This window comes from Oncorhynchus clarkii, chromosome 17 (genome assembly GCF_045791955.1).
Source record: "Oncorhynchus clarkii lewisi isolate Uvic-CL-2024 chromosome 17, UVic_Ocla_1.0, whole genome shotgun sequence".
Lineage (NCBI taxonomy): Eukaryota > Metazoa > Chordata > Actinopteri > Salmoniformes > Salmonidae > Oncorhynchus > Oncorhynchus clarkii.
The window spans coordinates 64167183-64176010 of record NC_092163.1 but is presented as its reverse complement, the minus strand read 5'-3'; the positions used below and the strand labels follow the sequence as shown (position 1 = coordinate 64176010).

Below are 8828 nucleotides of genomic sequence, written 5' to 3'. Positions count from 1 at the left end.
TGTGCAAAGCTTGTGGAAGGCTACCTGAAACGTTTGACCCAAGTTAAGCAATTTAAAGGCAATGCTACCAAATACTAATTGAGTGTATGTAAACTTCTGACCCACTGGGAATGTGATGAAAGAGATAAAAGCTGAAATAAATAATTCTCTACTATTATTCTGACATTTCACATTTTTTAAACAAAGTGGTGATCCTAACTGACCTAAGACCATTTTTACTAAGATTAAATGTCAGGAATTGTGAAAATGGAGTTTAAATGTATTTGGCTAAGGTGTATGTAAACCTCTGACTTCAACTGTATATATATATATATATATATTGTGGCAGACCAGGGGGTTTGGTCAAGACGTTTTACACAGATCAGACACGGACAGAGTATGATTAGCTCGGTTTCAAGGGTGTTTATTAAATAATAAATCAAAAGAAAAGGAAAGGTCTCCCCCATGAGACCCTCCCCGGGATACTGTCTTCTGGGCTCCGGGTCTTGCTATATCCTGTTTGGCACACAAACTCCCTCGGGCACCGTCTCCAACTACACAGAAGTCACCTTACTTCCCCCAGTCCTCCCCTGTGTGCTGCCCTTCTGGCAGCTTTATTGGCCTTGCACAGCTGGTGAGCAATCCTCCCTTGATTACACACCGCCTCCCAATCAGCCCCAATTTGTCCTGTCCGGAGAGCCCGTCGAGACCTGGCACGTCCAGCAGATGGAGCCACCGCCTCGTGATGTATACGCAGTCTGTTACAAGGCCTCGATGAGTCTCCCCCTGGTGGCTGACCTGCTGTACCCCACAATAAATATATATATATATATATATCTATCACTGCTCAAGAAAATAAAGGGAACACTAAAATAACATCCTATAACACATCCTAGATCTGAATGAATGAAATATTCTTATTAAATACTTTTTTCTTTACATAGTTGAATGCAAAAATACAAAAAAAATACAAAAATTATCAATGGAAATCAAATTTATCAACCCATGGAGGTCTGGATTTGGAGTCACACTCAAAATTAAAGTGGAAAACCACACTACAGGCTGATCCAACTTTGATGTAATGTCCTTAAAACAAGTCGAAATGAGGCTCAGTAGTGTGTGTGGCCTCCACGTGCATGTATGACCTCCCTACAACGCCTGGGCATGCTCCTGGTGAGGTGGCGGATGGTCTACTGAGGGATCTCCTCCCAGACCTGGACTAAAGCATCCGCCAACTCCTGGACAGTCTGTGGTGTAACGTTGCGTTGGTGGATGGAGTGAGACATGATGTCCCAGATGTGCTCAATTGGATTCAGGTCTGGGGAACGGGCGGGCCAGTCCATAGCATCAATGCCTTCCTCTTGCAGGAAATGCTGACACACTCCAGCCACATGAGGTCTAGCATTGTCTTGCATTAGGAGGAACCCAGGGCCAAACGCACCAGCATATGGTCTCACAAGGGGTCTGATGATCTCATCTCGGTACCTAATGGCAGTCAGGCTACCTCTGGCGAGCACATGGAGGGCTGTGTGGATCCCCAAAGAAATGCCACCCCACACCATGACTGACCCACCGCCAAACCGGTCATGCTGGAGGATGTTGCAGGCAGCAGAACGTTCTCCACGGCGTCTCCAGACTCTGTCACGTCTGTCATGTGCTCAGTGTGAACCTGCTTTCATCTGTGAAGAGCACAGGGCGCCAGTGGCGAATTTGCCAATCTTGGTGTTCTCTGGCAAATGCCAAACGTCCTGCACTGTGTTGGGCTGTAAGCACAACCCCCACCTGTGGATGTCGGGCCCTCATACCACCCTCATGGAGTCTGTTTCTGACCGTTTGAGCAGACACATGCACATTTTTGGCCTGCTGGAGGTCATTTTGCAGGGCTCTGGCAGTGCTCCTCCTGCTCCTCCTTGCACAAAGGCGGCGGTAGCGGTCCTGCTGCTGGGTTGTTGCCCTCTTACGGCCTCCTCCACGTCTCCTGATGTACTGGCCTGTCTCCTGGTAGCGCCTCCATGCTCTGGACACTACGCTGACAGACACAGCAAACCTTCTTGCCACAGCTCGCATTGATGTGCCATCCTGGATGAGCTGCACTACCTCAGCCACTTGTGTGGGTTGTAGACTCCGTCTCATGCTACCACTAGAGTGAAAGCACCGCCAGCATTCAAAAGTGACCAAAACATCAGCCAGGAAGCATAGGAACTGAGAAGTGGTCTTTGGTCACCACCTGCAGAACCACTCCTTTATTCGGGGTGTCTTGCTAATTGCCTATAATTTCCACCTGTTGTCTATTCCATTTGCACAACAGCATGTGAAATGTAAGTTGTTTAAGTATTCCATTTATTTTTTTGAGCAATGTATTATTTTTGTGTTACATCTCAAGATGTGAAAACAGGAGTTTTTTGGTACTCGTTTTTGTTTCAGAGAGAACATTCTGGTATTTTTCCCACACTCCTATAGCGGAGAATCCGGTGCTGGCAAAACTGCCAACCCAAAACGTGTCATTCAGTATTTTGCCATTGTAGCAGCTCTTGGGGAAGCAGCTGCTAAAAAAGGAGTAAGGTCAATATGGCATTGCGAATTTTTGTTTCCCTCCCCCTTTTAAAAATGTTTTGTTGTTTTTTTTCATAAGAACTCGCTCAATGTTTTCCCTCTTCCTTTATGGTGTCTTGGTCATACTCCATCATTGAGCATCTAAACAGTGAATGTACATTTTCATTCTTACTGTCCTTTGTGGCTCAAAGTCTGTTCTTATTTGTCATGTGTACAGCCCTCTTTTGTTACTGCTTGTTATCTTTCAATTATTTTAATGATTTTTTTTATTCATTCAATTCTTACAATTTCCCTTTTTGAAATCGTCTGTTGTTATTAACATCGTTACAGCCCCACCATCTACATTTTCTTCTCACTCCCTATTTAGATTTTCCTCTTTAAACCTTTTATAAAAATTGATAAAGTTTAAAGAGGAAAATCTAAATCAAAAATCTAAATAGGGAGTGAGAAGAAAATGTAAATGGTGGGGCTGTAACGATGTTAATAACAACAGACTGTTTCAAAAAGGAAAGTTTTGTATTTTTAATACATTTACAAAAAAACAAACTGTTTTTGCATTGTGTGTAGATTGATGAGGGGAAAAAAACAATTGAATCCATTTTAGAATAAGGCTTTAACGTAACAAAATGTGGAAAAAGTCAAGGGGCCTGAATACTTTCCGAATGCACTGTGTGCCCATGATTTATTGTTTATTTTATTTAACTATGATTTATTTTCTTTGAGATATTCTGGAAAATCCAGAGGTATATTTCACTAACCTGGGGAGAGGAGCTACCATCTACTATCAGATCATGTCTCAGAAGAAACCAGAACTTATTGGTAAATTAGGATCAAATCCAATACTACTCAGAAAGTACTGCAGTGTTTGTTGACCCAATCACATGAGTTTTGATTGACTAAGATCGTCTCCTCCACAGGCTGAAGGCACTGAAAGTAAGGGGGACTACCAATTTGAGACATTGCACAAAAGTGGACTGACTATTGTCTAATAGTCAAGACATACATAGAGACCAGATCAGGACCATATACATTGTAGCCTCCAACCAACAGATTGTTATGCATGTGTGTGTCTCATCATTAACATCTTTTGTATGTTTGTCCAGGTGCTGACAAAGCCTCCTCCCTAATGGAAGTCAGTTCAGCTGACCTCATCAAGGGGCTCCTGCACCCCAGTGTGAAGGTGGGGAACGAGTAAAGGTACAGAGCGTCGAACACCCCCACGTAGTCAAAGGACATTAATCAACTGCATCTGTACGGTAAATGTAGGTTCATTTGTCTTAATTTAGCTCCGTGATTAGCATTCCAGCAGGGATAGGTTCTTAATATTCAATCAATCAAATACTCAACACATCACAGACCATAGAATCTGCTATCCAAGCAACAGGGAGTACCCATGCGAATGACAGCTGCGTACCCTGTGTGTGCCGTGTGTGTGTGTGCATACAGTTGAAGTCGGAAGTTTACATACACCTTAGCCAAATACATTTAAACTCAGTTTTTCACAATTCCTGACATTTAATCCCAGTAAAAATTCCCTGTCTTAGGTCAGTTAGGATCACCACTTTGTTTTAAGAATGTGAAATTTCAGAATAATTGAAGAGAGAATGATTTATTTCAGCTTTGATTTCTTTCATCACATTCCCAGTGGGTCAGAAGTTGACATACACTCAATTAGTATTTGGTAGCATTGCCTTTAAATTGCTTAACTTGGGTCAAACGTTTTAGGTAGCCTTCCACAACCTTCCCACAATAAATTGGGTGAATTTTGGCCCATTCCTCCTGGCAGAGCTGGTGTAACTGAGTCAGGTTTGTAGGTTTCCTTGCTCGCACATGCTTTTTCAGTTCTGACCACACATTTTCTATAGGATTGAGGTCAGGGCTTTGTGATGGCCACTCCATTACCGTGACTTTGTTGTCCTTATGCCATTTTGCCACAACTTTGGAAGTATGCTTGGGGTCATTGTCCATTTGGAAGACCCATTTGTGACCAAGCTTCAACTTCCTGACTGATGTCTTGAGATGTTGCTTCAATATATCCACATAATTCTACTTCCTCAGGACGCCATCTATTTTGTGAATTGCACCAGTCGCTCCTGCAGTAAAAAAAACATCACAACAAGATGCTGCCATCCCCGTGCTTCACGGTTGGGATTGTGTTCTTCGGCTTTCAAGCCTCCCTCTTTCTCCTCCAAACATAATGATGGTCATTATGGTCAAACAGTTACATTTTTGTTTCATAAGACCAGAGGACATTTCTCCAAAAAGTACAAACTTTGTTACCATGTGCAGTTGCAAACCGTAGTCTAGCTTTTTATGGCTGTTTTGGAGCAGTGGCTTCTTCCTTGCTGAGTGGCCGATAGGACTCGTTTTTACTGTGGATATAGATACTTTTGTGCCTGTTTCCTCCAACATCTTCACAAGGGCCTTTGTTGATGTTCTGGGATTGATTTGCACTTTTCGCACCAAAGTATGTTCATCTTCCTGAGCGGTATGACGGCTGTGTGGTCCCATGGTGTTTATACTTGCGTACTATTGTTTGTACAGACGAACGGGGTACCTTCAGGCGTTTGGAAATTGCTCCCAAGGATGAACCAGACTTGCGGAGGTCTACAATTATTTTTCTGAGGTCTTGGCTGATTTCTTTAGATTTCCCCAGGATGTCAAGCAAAGAGGCACTGAGTTTGAAGGTAGGCCTTGAAATACATCCACAGGTACACCTCCAATTGACTCCAATTGACTCAAATGATGTCAAAAAGCCATGACATCATTTTCTGGAATTTTCCAAGCTGTTTAAAGGCACAGTCAACTTAGTGTATGTACATTTCTGACTCACTGGAATTGTGATACAGTGAATTATAACTGAAATAATCTGTTTGTTAACAATTGTTGGAAAGATTACTTGTGTCATGCACAAAGTAGATGTCCTAACCGACTTGCCAAAACTATAGTTTGTTAACAAGAAATTTGTGGAGTGGTTGAAAAACGAGTTTTAATGACTCCAACCTAAGTGTATGTAAACTTCTGACTTCAACTGTATATGGTTGGGTGATGTAGGTTAACTATTCCGTTGAAGCTCTGGCCAAAGACACTTACGGCCGGCCGCATGTTGACATGGCTGATGGGACGCATTAACAAGACCCTGTACAAATCCCTGCCTTGCCAGTTCTTCATAGGAGTGCTGGAAATAGCTGGCTTTGATTTTTGTTGTAGGTCTATCCACGCCACAGTTTTCACAGGGTGATATCTTTTGAGGCAATTCACAAACAAACATCTTTCTACCTGGATCTTTCACTGCTAGTTAGCAGAAAACAGATGGTTCGTCATTTGGGTGTGGTCTGATAATGTTTACATAATTTTTCAGCAACATATCACAAGACTAAAATCTGAAGTGCTTTATGCATTCTTAAAATCCAAGGATTTTATTCCACTCTATATGTAGGCCGTCATTGTACATAAGAATTTGTTCTTAGCTGACTTGCCTAGTTAAATAAAGGTTAAATAAAAAATATATATACAAAAATATGCTTATTCTGAACCCATGTCCCTTTCATTTCAGCTCAACAGCTTTGAGCAGCTGTGCATCAACTTCCCCAATGGGAAACTGCAACAGTATTTCAACCACCACATGTTCATCCTGGAGCAGGAGGAGTACAAACAGGAGGGCATTGAGTGGACCTTCATGGACTTCTGGCTCAACCTACAGGCTGGCATTGACCTCATAGAGAAGGCATGGGGAACAACCACTTCTCAAAGACATTGCACTGACATCCCACCTCAGATGAGGTATTGAACCTAAGGATGTGTTTGCTTGCTGGTATGTTTTATGATAAGAATCTGTATCTGTTTGCAGGATTTGTTTTATGTATTGTACTGTATTTGATTGCATGATGCATCTCAGATTCACAATCTGTACTGTATTTGATTGCATGATGCATCTCAGATTCACAATCTGTACTGTATTTGATTGCATGATGCATCTCAGATTCACAATCTGTACTGTATTTGATTGCATGATGCATCTCAGATTCACAATCTGTACTGTATGTTAAGTTGAGCCTTGTTTCTCCAGCCCCTGTGGGATCATGTCCATCCTTGAAGATGAGTGCATGTCACAGGAAGGCCAAAAAGATCATCAACCACCCGAGCCTGTTCACCCCGCTACCATCCAGAAGGCGAGGTCAGTACAGGGGCATCAAAGCTGGGACCGAGAGACTGAAAAATAGCTTCTATCTCAAGGCCATCAGACTGTTAAACAGCCATCACTAACACAATGAGCCTGCTGCCTACATACAAATCATTGGCTAATTTAATTAATTTAAAAATGGATCACTAATCACTTTAATAATTCCACTTGAATGTTTACATATCTTGCATTACTCATCTCATATGTAAATGCTGTATTTTATACCACCTATTGCATCTTGCCTATGCCACTCGGTCATTGCTCATCCATATATTTATATGTATATATTCTTATTCCATTCCTTTACTTAGATTTGAGTGTATTAGGTAGTTGTTGTGCAATTGTTAGATCACTTGTTAGATATTGCTGCACTGTCGGAACTAGAAGCACAAGCGTTTCGCTACACTCGCAATAACATCTGCTAACCATGTGTACGTGACCAATAAAAATGTATTGTATTTGTTCCCCAAGGCGACAGACGACAACTTTAAAGCCAAGTTTTACGACAACCATACTGGAAAGTCAGCTAACTTTCAGAAGCCACAACCTGATAAGAAGCGCAAGTACAAGGCCCACTATGAGCTGATGCACCACACTGAAGTGGTAAGTATGTAACAATGGTATACTATTGTATTACTTTAGATAGTGTTATTTGATATAACTTCCATAATGACATGTCTTAGCGAAGTAATAATATTTTTTTCAATTGAAGTTTATTGTTTCTTAACAATACAATTGGCACAAAGCAATCCAATCAAATTTTTGTAACATCAGCAGATGTCAAAGTGCTTATACAGAATCCCAGCCTAAAACCCCAAACAGCAAGCAATGCAGACAAACAGTATAGGTTTTATTTTTCACCCACAACTCTCAATATGACTCTTTTGGCAGTAGTTAGAGCAACTTGTAGCCATATGAGCTTCTCAATCCATCAATATCAGTGATATTCAGTAAAAGCAGAGCAGGATTTTGTGGTACCCCGAGTATCTCATTTCTATACCAGAAAACCATGTGTTTTCTGCTATAGGGTGCATTGTAATTATCTTGTACTCCATATGAAAACAGAAACTATTAAGACGTTATCCTGACACTCCAGGTACTGTACAACATCATTGGCTGCTTGGATAAAACAATGACCTGTTCAATAAGACGGTGGTGTTGTGCTTCCAGAAGCCCTCCAACAAGCTGCTGGCCTGCCTCTATAAGAACTATGTTGGCTCTGACTCAGACCAAATGACTGGAGGCAAGGAGAAGAGGAAGAAGGCTGCCTCGTCCCAGTGAGTCACAGCTACATAAGGTGAGGGACAACTTCCTCTGTTGGCAAGTTGCTCGCAAAGTATTTCATATAGCTAATATAATGCAATCATGCTAGTTTATACTTTATCTAGTAGACAGTGAAATTATACAAGTATTACAGTTTAATAAACAAGCAGAAAGGACATAGCTAGTTAGGCAGTGAAGCTGATTCTACATTGAGAGATAATCTATCCAGTGCTGAGAAGGAGACAGTTAAGACTTGTAGTGATGTCTAGGGAAATTATCACATGAACATCACTTTAAGTCTCTGCTGGCTCCACTCTCATATGCATCACATACTGTTTCCTCCCTGAAGTCAATGGATGAGCTTCAGCTGTGCACAACAACTGAAGGAGTGAGGGAGAGCATATTCTCATTAACTGCAGCAAGAACTTAGATATTGACTAGTTTATTTTGAAAACGCTATATCCACACATTTTTCTAATTTGTATTTATTCATCAGAAAGTATTGCTTATGGGTACCTTCATGTGTTTGTAAAATATTCTTATTCTCAGACTTTTAATTAATAGATTTTAGATGTGTATGAAAATGTGTTTTTTTGCTAAACACTATATATCCATTGTGTTGCTGAAATGGAATGTTTGTATCCTGTATATTTGACTGTGATATGTGGTTGTCTCACCTAGATTATCAGGAATCAAGGTAAGACCCAAGTGCAGGGGCAAGCAAACGACAGGTCAAGGCAGGCAGGGGTTGAAAATCCAGAGTGGAGGTCAAGGTACAGGACGACAGGCAAGCTCAGCGTCAGGTCAGGTCAGGTCAAAATACCAAGAATTTTCAATCCCAATGATAATA

The 8828-nt window shown here is 41.4% G+C and overlaps 1 pseudogene; it reads left to right on the top strand.

Moving 5' to 3' along the window:
* The first annotated feature begins 444 nt into the window (after nucleotides 1–444).
* On the top strand, nucleotides 445–7996 carry LOC139369480 (myosin-7B-like; annotated as a pseudogene).
* The last annotated feature ends 832 nt before the right edge of the window (nucleotides 7997–8828 follow it).